Source organism: Crocodylus porosus, unplaced genomic scaffold (assembly GCF_001723895.1).
Source record: "Crocodylus porosus isolate Cpor-Errol unplaced genomic scaffold, CroPor_comp1, whole genome shotgun sequence".
NCBI lineage: Eukaryota > Metazoa > Chordata > Crocodylia > Crocodylidae > Crocodylus > Crocodylus porosus.
In genome coordinates this window covers 40,276,281-40,287,683 of record NW_017728947.1, presented here as the reverse complement: position 1 = coordinate 40,287,683, position 11,403 = coordinate 40,276,281, and the positions used below count along the sequence as shown (strand labels likewise).

The 11,403-nt window shown below is 44.9% G+C and overlaps 1 protein-coding gene and 1 long non-coding RNA gene across 2 annotated transcripts in view; one reads left to right on the top strand and one right to left on the bottom strand.

Moving 5' to 3' along the window:
- Positions 1–493: 493 nt before the first annotated feature.
- LOC109321588 overlaps positions 494–11,403 on the top strand; it is a 16,158-nt gene continuing 5,248 nt past the window's right edge. Inside the window, exons 1-2 of the long non-coding RNA XR_002104093.1 lie at positions 494–505; positions 5,550–5,552. This is a non-coding gene — a long non-coding RNA (uncharacterized LOC109321588). The remainder of the gene's footprint in view (positions 506–5,549; positions 5,553–11,403) is intronic.
- The window catches only part of CUNH11orf96 (chromosome unknown C11orf96 homolog), a 6,053-nt gene continuing 5,660 nt past the window's right edge, over positions 11,011–11,403 (bottom strand). Inside the window, exon 2 of the mRNA XM_019552331.1 lies at positions 11,011–11,024. The gene's annotated coding sequence lies outside the window, so the exon portion shown is untranslated. The remainder of the gene's footprint in view (positions 11,025–11,403) is intronic.

Sequence of the window (11,403 nt, the reverse complement as noted above, 5' to 3'; positions counted from 1 at the left end):
AATTTCGCTTCTGGATGATGACTGTTCCCTGATGGATGGCCCAAGCTGTGGTGGGAAGAGATGCCCTGTTTTGTACAGGGCAGAGCTTGTTGCCTCAAGGTGGGTTTTGTTTGGCTGTGGATACTAAGTGCCAGGTCTGTATCAACAACACAAAATGTACTTGGAGATCTTTCCCCAAGGGGCTAAATTAAGCTTCAGGCCAGTCTCAATGGAGTTATTGGAGAATAAACTTCATCTAGCTGAGACCCTGTTTCCCCAAAGTGTGCTCCTTTAACAACTTGAAAGGGTGCTTGTTCCCAAGGCATGTAGCTGAATATTGTAGTCAGTAAAATAGTTCCTGCCAGTACCGACCAGAGTCCCAGACCAGCTCTGCTCTCACATTGTTCTGCCAATGTACCTCAATCCAGGCTTGGACTCCCAGCACAGTTCAACTCTCCCCCGCCCTGGGTATCTGAATCCTGGTCCAAAATCCTGCCTTCTGCGCAGCCTTTGGCTCCCAGCAGAGGTCATCTGCGCATCACAGGGTTAGATGTGACCTCAAGGATCAACTGGTCCAATCTGCTGTCAAATGCTTATCCAGCCTCTTCTTGAAAACTTCTAGTGAAGGAGATTTGACAGGTTCCCTGGGCAGCTTTGTTCAATTACCCTACTGTTCTGACAGTAAAGACAATGCATGTAATTTAAACCTGTTTTTCTACAGTTTAAAGCCATTGGTCCATGCCCTGCCCTCTACAGACAAGGAGAACAGTTGTTCTCGCTCTTCTTTATGGTGGCATTTCAAATATTCAAAAAGTGCTATGTCCATGTCCTCCCTTGATCTACTTTTCTCCAAACTAAATATAACTTGTTCTTTCAACCTCTCTTTTTGTGGCTTGTGTTCCAACCCTTGTGTCATTTTTGTCACTTGTCTCTGGATCATCTCCAGATCATCTACATTCTCCTTAAAATACAGAGCCCAGAACCACACACAATAGTCCAGCTGAGACCCAGTCAGCATTGAGTGGTATTAGCATGTATTACATACAATAATCTTGTTAATATAGACCAAAACTGCATTTACCTTTTTTTTTTGCAGCTGTATTACGTGGCTTACTCATGCTGAGTCTGTCATCCACCAAAACCCTCTGGACCCTTCTTGGCAGCACTTTTGCCTAGACAATTCTCTCTCATCCTGAATTTGTGCATTGGTTTCTCTCCCCTTCAAGTAGCACCTTACATAAATCCATGTTGAATTTCCTTCTGTTGTGTAGTGCCCAATTCTCTAGTTTTTCAACATCCTATTGAATTCTATTCCTATCCTCCAAAGTATTTGAAAATTTGATCAGGAAGTTCTCTATGCCTGCCTCAACATCATTAACAAAAATGTTAAGCAGCACCAAACGCAGAAAAGACCCTCAGAGGAACCACACTTAAGACTTTCTGCCATGGCTAAAATGATCTTTAGAAGATATGGACAGAAAAGGATGTGGTGCTTGAGCTGAGAAGCATTACAAGACTTTTGGGCACTAGAAGACTTGATGCTAGGCAGTATCCAGAGGACTTCAAAGTGCAGGTGGAGGTGGCCCTGTGGATTTATCATGTTTAATAAACACATAGCAAACAAAGCTAGTACCTATTTTCCAAATGCCATTGCTTGTGTCTGTTTGCATTCACACCCAGCATAGCTTTACATGCCTTTGTGTCCTATACATCAGCCCTCAGCCAATACACTCTACATATCAATCTTCCTTTGCACAGTCCCATGTCACCATGGATCTCCTGCTTATCATGGTATACCTTTGTTCAAGCCAGTCATGTCACGCATTTAGCATACTCTTCCAACAGTGATTATCAACCAGGATACTGTGGCACCCTGGGGTTCCATGAGATCCTTTTAAGGGTGTTGCGGGGTGCTTCTCAATATTCACACTGTTAAGTATGCGAAGACCTACAATTCATAAGATAAACCCAGAGATTTCACAAAGGAATCCACAGTGTCAAAAACATTCTGACCTCTTATGGTCTTTTTGAGTTGCTCACAGCAGAATTGCTCTGTTCTTTTTCTGTAATCAAGAAACTAAGAGCTGGCATTTTCTGAGGGGTGCCTTAAGACCAATGAGGGGGGTCAGTGAGTCTGACAAAGTTGAGAACCACCACCCTACATCCTGTTTCACAACTGGTAAGTCTCTGCATCTCACCATTGAGTGAGAAGTGTTAGCCTGGGCCACCTTTCATCAATGCTGACTTCATTTCATGAAAACTGTGCATTTTAATCGAAGCGATACAGAGTCCTAGTGAGTCCAGTAGAGAAGGGGCAGAGGAAGCAGCAAATAACCACAGCTGAAAGGAATACCACAGACCCTATGTCTGTCTCCTGTCTGTGAGAGGCCTCGTGTAACTTTAAAGGACCCTGTCTCAGCAAAAGGATTAAGAATCAGAGAGACCTCCCACCTGCAGTCAACTCCATTACAGACATCCCCTACTGAATGGCAGGGGTCCCTGCCTGCAGCAACTTATCCCTTTAGTCTCACTTTGCTTTCCAGCTGATATGTCTTTCGGTAGGAAAAAAGTAGCCTGTACTTAGAGGGCAACCTCCTTCTAAGTGTTAACAAAGTCTGGGTCCCAGGAGCAGGGTGATTTATTTCCCACCGGGTATAATACCACTCGCTACAGTGAAGATAGCACCGAATTTGGACATTCCCCCCCCCACTAATTCCAGTCTTTGAAATTTTCCACTCTAAATTAACTCTCCAGGTTGGAAAAGTAATCATTCTCCTTTGCATGGGTGTTTCAGGATGCCAAGGACCACACATCCCAGCACCACGCTTGACATGCATTTGTTCAGGAACTTTCTGGGGGTGGTTGCAATGCTCAATTTAACTGCAGGCCCCAAACATTTAGAAAGAAATTAAGAACACAAGCAGGAAATAACACATACCTTTGATTGTACTCCAAAGTTTCCTATAACGCTGACTTGTAAATGTTTATTATGGCATTATGGTTATGAAATTAAATTTAGCTGATAGGTAGAAAGTGGGGGGGGAAATGAGAACTTCAAAATAAGCAAAGCAAAGTCAAGCCCCGGTGTTAAAAAGGCCACTGATTTTAGGGCCCATATTTTGAGAAACCTGAGTCTCAATGCTGAGCTCACCCAGTTCCCATTGACTTCCCATTGTCTTCAGCACTACTGGAAATCAAGTGCTATGTGTCTCAAAGATTGGGCACCCAAAACCACTAATCTCTCCTGAACATTTTAACCTTAACTTCTATGAATACTAGAGTCCAGGGATAACATAGTATGGCACTGTGTGGTTGCTTGGTGTGGTTGCTTCTGGAGTGGGGACAGAAACACACTTGAAATCTCATCTGACATAACAGAAATTATACACATGTATGTAGAAAGGGCAGAATATCAAATATTTTCCAGAATCCCAGGGGGTCTAAATGAACACTCAGAGGCCCCTTTTTCAAGAAGACAAACTTATTCAGCCCAAATGAATCTGCTATGTTACGCATCAATACACATAGCGCCCTGGGCTGCCAGCCGCTTATCCATAAGATGTTCTACAAGAGCCAGTGCCCTTACCTTTCAGAGTGGAAAGAAATTGTAAAGTTTCACAGGGAAATGAAACTACTCAGAAAATCAGGTGCTTGGATTCCACAGTGAGAAGCATGGTATTATTGCCTGGTTAGAAAAATAAATAGGGATTGTTATGGTAATTCAGCCTTTCACTTTTAGACCCATCTGAATTCAGTCTGGCTCACCAGCAAGTGAGTTATTGTTACCAGCTGCTGGGTCCTGTGATGTCAGCTGGTACGGTAAGACTCAGCCTCAAGTCTTAGTCACCAGGTATCAGCTTTTCAAAATCCTTCCTTTCCAGTGGCATTACCTGGATCTGTGGCTGCTGTTCAGAAGGAAGGACACAGACTAAATGAGCCATGCAGACTGAAATTTGAGGTGACTCAACTGCATAACAATAACGTTGGGGGGAGAAAGAGAAGGAGTATGAAAGTAAGAGTCCTGCAACCATTCAGAGAGGACCCTGAACAGAGTCTGCAGTAGTAGGACAAATGCTTATCACCTGCTATTTCCAGAGGAGGTCTCTTCATGTCCAGGAGATCCATTAATGTGTGGAAATTCGGTCTACATTTACAGACTAGTCTCCAATACTATTAAATGAGCTGGATTGCTGTGTTGTCCGTGGGTGGGTCCCAAGGACTCCACAGGCAGTGTTTGCTTTCTGTCCTAATCACTCAAAGGACACCTTTCTCCGAAGTCCAGATTGATTTCTCTTGTGCTAATGAAATAATGTCTTTCCTAACATGAAAGTGCCACCTGATCCCTAAAAAGGCTGGGAGGAGGGAGTGGGGAATCTATGCCCAGGTCCCAGAGCTACACAGGAATAGTGCCCTTTGAAGGCCAAGTGAAAACTTAGTAGGGTGTGAATATAGTTCAGCAATTCTCCTGGGCCAGAATCCCAGCAAGACTCATAAACAAGCTGCAGGGTCCTGCTTCTCACCTAATCTCTTAAGTATCAACCCATCAGCCCTGCAGGGTAAGCAATGGAAGCTCTTCCATCAGAAGCAGATATCGGGGATGGGGAGAGCTGCTTTGGTCCTGAGGCTTCAGATGGGACATGCCACACGCCCTTCCCTAGGATTAATCTAGTGCACCTAAACATGAGAGGGCCAGACTATCATAAGGTACCAGGTAGCAGAAGGCCTTCTTACAGGGCACAGCAAGAGATCTTCCAGTGTATCTTGTATAAACTCTGAGATCACATTTCTGAGCATTTGGCTTCCAGAGCACAAGTCTTGTCTCTTCCCTCAGCAAACAAGCAATTATTTTTAGTGACCTGCATAATAAGCAGACTGGGCACCTTACATCTGTAAGCATGAATGGATTAAGTTTTACAATCCCTGGATTTACTAATGGGGAAACCAAGGCACAGAGCTGGGACATGGCTTGCTTACAGTCACACATAATGAATGATTCAGTAGCAGATTCAGGACCAGCACTCAGATCTCCTAACTTCAGTCCCACGCTCTAAGAATCACACTCCGTGCCACTGATGGAACTGAAATGTCCAGACATTCAGTCTTCTGCTCTAACAGTCTATGTACTGTTCCCTCTTTGTGACTGAAATCCATAGCAACATCATTTGCCCAGCAGTAAATGCACATAAACACGTATAAATGTAATAGCTAAAAAAAGAATGGGAAAAGCTAATGAGTTGATTATTTTGGGTTGGTTCTCCTGGGGAAGGGAGGAGCTGGGTCATGGCTGTAAAATGTATTTTGGGAAACAAGTGAAAGTTCCACATAAAACTTCCCAAAATACTTTGTTCTTAGACTGACTGGGCACAGCTACCAACATTTCAATGACTTTATGGGGCACTATGGCACAAGGGTGCTACTTATGGGAGCTAAATATCAACAGGCCCTTCTGAGGCAGATGGGATGGGATCTGGGATGGGATCAACTCTGGGACTGAGTATTCTCATTTTAGTGATGATGCAGCAGCTCCATTCCCAGAGAACTCTGTGTCCCAAATGTCTCTCCACAAACAGGCGGTTTGCATCTCTCCAGGCTTCAATTCCTCAGATTTCTGGGCATTTTCCAGTCTCCAAATTACAAGCACTGATCCTGCACTGACTTATATATTTACTGAAAGAGCAGGAGCCCCAGCACTGTGCTAATACAACACATGTCATTGTGGAAAACTGTTGCATCCATTACCTGTGATATACCTGTTCCATACAGGCTGAACTGCAGCTTTGAAAGGAAGTAGCAGAACTACCTGGTTGTCTGTAGGAGAAGTGAAGAAAGTATGCTTTCTAACTGAAATTCCCTTGAAGAACTTGGGTCAGCAGAATGCTATTACCCTAGGACACTGGGTCTTCATGTGAAAAGAACCAAGAGATAGATCTCTAATGACCACAAGTGGTCAGGACCTCAGAATATTTTTCAGAGGGAAATACTGAGTTGCCAGAACCCAAGATGAAAAGTAGCAGCCAGATAAATATCCCTCACATTGTTTTCTATTGCCCAAGAGTCATTTCACAAATATGCTAGGTTCTCTCCCTCTCTCTCCTTCCCCTCTTCCCCTTCTCCTGCCCAAGAAAGGTCATTTTCTTCACAGGGAAAAATATCCTTCACAACAACAGGGTTTTAAATTAGACCGAGCAAGAGAACTTCCTATCCGCCAATTCCCAATAAATAAGCTCAATTTCTTCAATGCAAATATTTAGGAACAAAGAACTGCTGTTCAAGGCAGAGTAATAAATTATCACAGTAGATCCTGCTTTGTTTGAAATTGGAGTCAAGTGGACCCTGTTTAAATTTAAAAGGGGAAAGCAGTCCTACTACATTTCAAACTCAATATAAACTCATGGAGGTTCCAAAGGAAATACCAGCTTCCCACCCCAACTGGATTCTGTTACCGCAGTCCCTTGTCTCCGAGCTGAAAACAGATGTCACCAGGCTTGCTGGAGCAAAATGTGCATTGCTTCCAGCACACAAATCCATTTAAACCTTTCTAAGACAGTGCTAAGCATAAAAGTAGCACCCGCAATGTGCCAAGATGTGCAACAGCTTTGCATATTTGGGCTGGGTTCAGAAACATACTTGAGAACACCAGAGGGATAATATGAACTGGACCTGACACTGATGGTGGGGGGCAAATTTAGGCTAACCCTGGAGAAGATGATGGAGTTACTCCAAACTAACACAAGTGCACCTGAAATCTGCTAGCCATCATCTTATAACACACTGGGCCATCCACGACAGTTGCTAACCCAGTCCTCATAAGTGTTTGGCTATACAGTGCACACATTTATCATCTGTAGGGCGAATACTGTGATGCCAGAAAATTTTTTGAGGGTGATGCTACAGTTACTGGTTATGCAGTACTAACAAGCACTCAGTGCTCCTTGGCATCAGTTAAACTGATTGTACCATGTGTTTAAGTGACCGCCAGTGCTTTACTGTACATTTAAGTGCCAGGCAGTAGTTGTAGTATCTGTAACACATACACCAGATGCAATACAATATATTTTTTATTAGAGGTGCACCAATACATTGGTCCGATATTGGATCAGAACTGATATAAACAAAATCGGCTATATCAGAAATCAGCCTGATACAGCCAATAACTTGGCTGATAAATGCCCATGTATGTGCACAACCACAGCACAGCAAGCAGGCAGCAGGAGCACAGCCCAGCAGCTTGGACAGCTGTGTGAAGCTGGTATGTCCGTTATGGTGGAAGGAAAAGGGGGAGGAAAGGGACGTGAGGGTGCAGATCAATGCCCCCCACAGGGAGGGATGGACTGAGGCAGGTGCTGCCCAGCCAGAGTAGGGCAGAGCCATGGCTCATTGGAGGGGGAACGGCTCCCACCGCTGTGTGCACCCTGGAAGGGCACAGGGGGCCACGTGCCCCCTGGATCTACGTGGGGCAGGGCAGGTGGGCTGCAACTGAGGGCTGGAGTCCGGGTTGCACCAGACTGTTCTCAGCAGGGGCTGGGCTTGGGGCAGGCGGCTCAAACCCAGCCGCCCCCCATGTGCCAGGAAGAGCCGGGGCTGCGCCAAGTGCATGGCGGCAGCACTGGGAGGGAGCTACAGTGAAATTTGGAGTGGCTGCAGCCCCCTCCATAGTCTCCTTTCCAGTGCCACTGCTGCCTGCTCCCACCTCAAAGAGCCTGGCACAGCCCCAGCTCCAACTCACAGCTGCAGCCTCCCACCCTGCGCAGATCCAGGGGCACATGCCTCCCTCCCTACCCTCCTGGGATGTGTGCAGCAGTGGGATCCACCCCGCACAACAAGCCACAGCTGGGCAGTGCCCGACCTAGTCCCTGCCCCTCTCCCTCCTTCACCACGGGGGGCATTGATCTGCCCCCCTTCGCACCATAATGGACTTACCAGATGCATGCAGCTGTATCAGAAATTGGATCAATATCATCTGATATAGCCTATTTTTAAGAAGGTATCTGTATTGGTCCCCAAAATATCTGTTGGTGTACCCCTACGTTTTATTAACATTGAACTCTTTGTTCAACTTAAACCATACAAATACATATGTGGCTACCCTTGTCTATGTGGCTTTAGTCCAAGCACATCTCTGTTCTATTACGTTGCCTACAACTAATTCCCCCATACAACAGTCTCAAAACTTTGGGCCCCACCCCAAAGCTCCCAACATTACTACAGTGATGACTTAATTGGTAGCACACTCAACTCTGGACAAGAAAAGGGGAAAAGGATTGTACCATGGCAAGTTTCTTTGGATTCAATTTTAAATTGGACTCCCTTATGCCTAGTTCAGGTGGGTGTCTATTTAGGTCTATGGACAGAAATTACACATAAACCAGTATAAGTGATCGGAAACTGGTTTAAATCTGTAACAGAACAGAAGTTCTGTTCTGAAAACATAAACTGTTTTCAAAATGGCTGAAACTGGTTTAAGATAAACCTGGATGGATGTAGTATCAAACTTAACTGATTTGGGGGTTTTGTCTGTCCCAGATTCAAGTTAACTCGTAAACCCACCCCCACAGGATGGATGGGCTAGCCTTGCCCAGGATGTCTGATCCAGCCAAGCAGGACATGCTCTAGTGCTCCCCAGCTTCTGACCTGGGCCACTAAAAGCATGTGACTCCATTTCCAGAATCAAATGAATGTCTGATCACTTTCTTATTGGTTCAATCTATGCAGCTTAGACTAACCTGCGAAGATTGAATCGATTCAGCCTCGGGCATTTTGACTGTCTGTACTTAGCCCAGGAGTTAAACAATCCAAAGAACTATTTGATAAAGTCTAGGGAGCTAAGTGTTACTCCTCTGTCCTTTATAACATCTCCCTATCTCAACAAAAGAAGAGCTAAAGGCCCAATTTTTGTGAGCTGTTACTGAGGAACATGGCTACTTTTTACCATTTGTGCTGATACATTTCTAGAGCACCAAAACATTATAACAGGGTTAAGCCTCATTGAAATATTGCACGCAACTACCTTAAACAATGTATACCTGTAAATAATATATTAATCTCCTTCTTAGACAGAAAGCAGGTAACTGATATAATAGCAGTCTTTAAATACAAAACACAGACATGTATACCACCTAAACCAACTGCAGATACAAAGCTACCCAGGCAGTGGGGCATTACTGACTCTTGAGTTGTGTGCATGTGTACGTGCAAGAGAGAGGAAGAACCCAAATTAAGAAGCAGTGAGACAGAGCACAGAAATTGAGAAAGAACTAAAGCTGGACATATCCTAACCATGCACAGCAGAATGATTCTGAGATAAAGCCTGACAATAGAGTATTTGGGTTTGGGGATACTGATTGAGAGAGGCCTGGAACAAGAATGCATGAACACCCTCTCTGGTTGTTTGATTCTATCTGTATTCATAAAAGCAGGATTTTGTACATTTTTTAAACAAACAGATTATATTGAAAATACCTGACTTTCACCTCACTTTCTCTTTCAGTATGGAATACCCTGCAAACCTACAAAATTTTGACTCACCATTTGGGTCCAGAGAGGTCCAACTGGTAGGCCAGAATCACATGATCCACCACTTTGATGCAGCCACTTCAGGTATAAGAGATGGCAAAGATTTAACAATCATTTGGGGGATGAAAGTGGTGCGTATTGTAACCAATGGCAATTTTAGGGAAAATTTAGAGGCGGAATAAGGATGAATGTGGTCAGGACAGATAAAATACCATTTTTTCTTGTATATGTCGTGTCCCCAAATAAAACCCACACCTTGTTTTTGGGAAGGGAGAATGAAAAAGAAAAGACTTTTCCAGAGTTATAGTTGCACAGGGCAGGGACAGCATCTCATCTTCAGCATACACAACCTCCCTTTCCTGCTCAGCCAGAAATTCAAATTGTAGCTGCTACTAAAGACTGGTCTCCTTGGGGAGATCAAAAAATGTCAAAAGAGTTAAAAACAGTCTGTAGGTCTGTGAAATAGGCAAAGAGAGACCAGGAGTAGTCAGCAAACTTGCCAAAAGAAAGGTTAGCTTGATTAGTTGGATATCAAGACAATTAAAAATAGAGATGGTCCTTAAGTCAATTAACTTCCTCAGCTGCCCAAATAGAAATGCTACTGCTACTGCTTCAGGGCAGTTTGTTTTTAAACTTTGGGTGGAGAATTAATCCATGTAGGGTGCCTATATTCTAGGCAGAAAAATCAGCTTCCCTGCTTAAGACATTCACCCCAATTTTAGAAGGTGAATTTTGAGGGGAAAGGCACATAGGGTATGAGAGTAAATATGGTAATATCTTGACCACAAAAGACAACAACTGTGGTGGCCTTAGAGTTGTTTGGGACCTGGGCAAGAGGGTCATTTGGGGCCCCTTAGAGGCTTAATTTTGATGACCTATAAGCAAGTCAGACATTTTCAATTTTACTTTGCGCTGTCCATGAAACTGCAATGAAAGTATCGTAATACAATATTGATAATAAACATATTCAATGTAACTATTTTTATAAAGTGCAGGGCCCCAGGCAGTCACCCAGTTTGCCCTCCCCTAAGGCTACTACTGCAATGATAGTTTTTGTGCACGTGTTGTTCTTCACCTAGTTCAAGAGGGATACAAAAGGAGGAGTACCAACTGCTCAAGCAGTAGTACATCTTCCTACTGCACCCTGTATTTATTTGCAGTTTCCCCTCAAGCTAATAACCCTGGCCCACCAGGCTTGAGTACTACAAAAGCCACAAGTGATATGGCTGCAGCACCTACTACATATACTCTTTTAAAAGCAACTGGGGAATAGGCCTGCGCAAAGCAGCAAGTATTCACTTCAGATTTGGATTTGGCCTATTCGGAAGACAGTGATTCAATTTGGAGATTCGAATCACTGTCCCAATTTGAGTCCGCTGAATCAGATCCAAAAGATTTGGTGCCACTTCAGAGATCTGGCCATAGACTAAACAGGCAGTCTGTTGGGGTTGGGGGGAGGGGGAAAGAAAGGGGCTGGGACAAGCTGCCCAACTGGGGCAGGGGGCACATTACTTGGGCAGGGGGGCAGGGGCCTGTGGGATGTGGGTGTAGCAGCACTCAAGGCAGGGGCTCTGCCCTGCTGCTGCTTGCCCAGACAAGGTCGGGGGGTGTGGGGGGATGTGGGCGCAACTTGCTCTGGGCTGAATGGGGCAAGCAGCAGCAGGGCATAGCCACTGCCTCCCAGCACTGCCATGCCCGCATCCCATGCCCCCTGTGCCAGCTGGGCAAGCGGCAGCACCACAGAGCCCCCTCTCCCAGCATTGATGCAGGCATAGCAGCGCTGGGAGCGGGGGCTATACCCTGCAGCCGCTTACATAGTGTCATAGTTTCTAAGGTCAGAAGGGACCTGAGCAGATCATCTAGTCCGACCCCCTGCCATGGCAGGAAAGAGTACTGGGGTCAAACGACCCC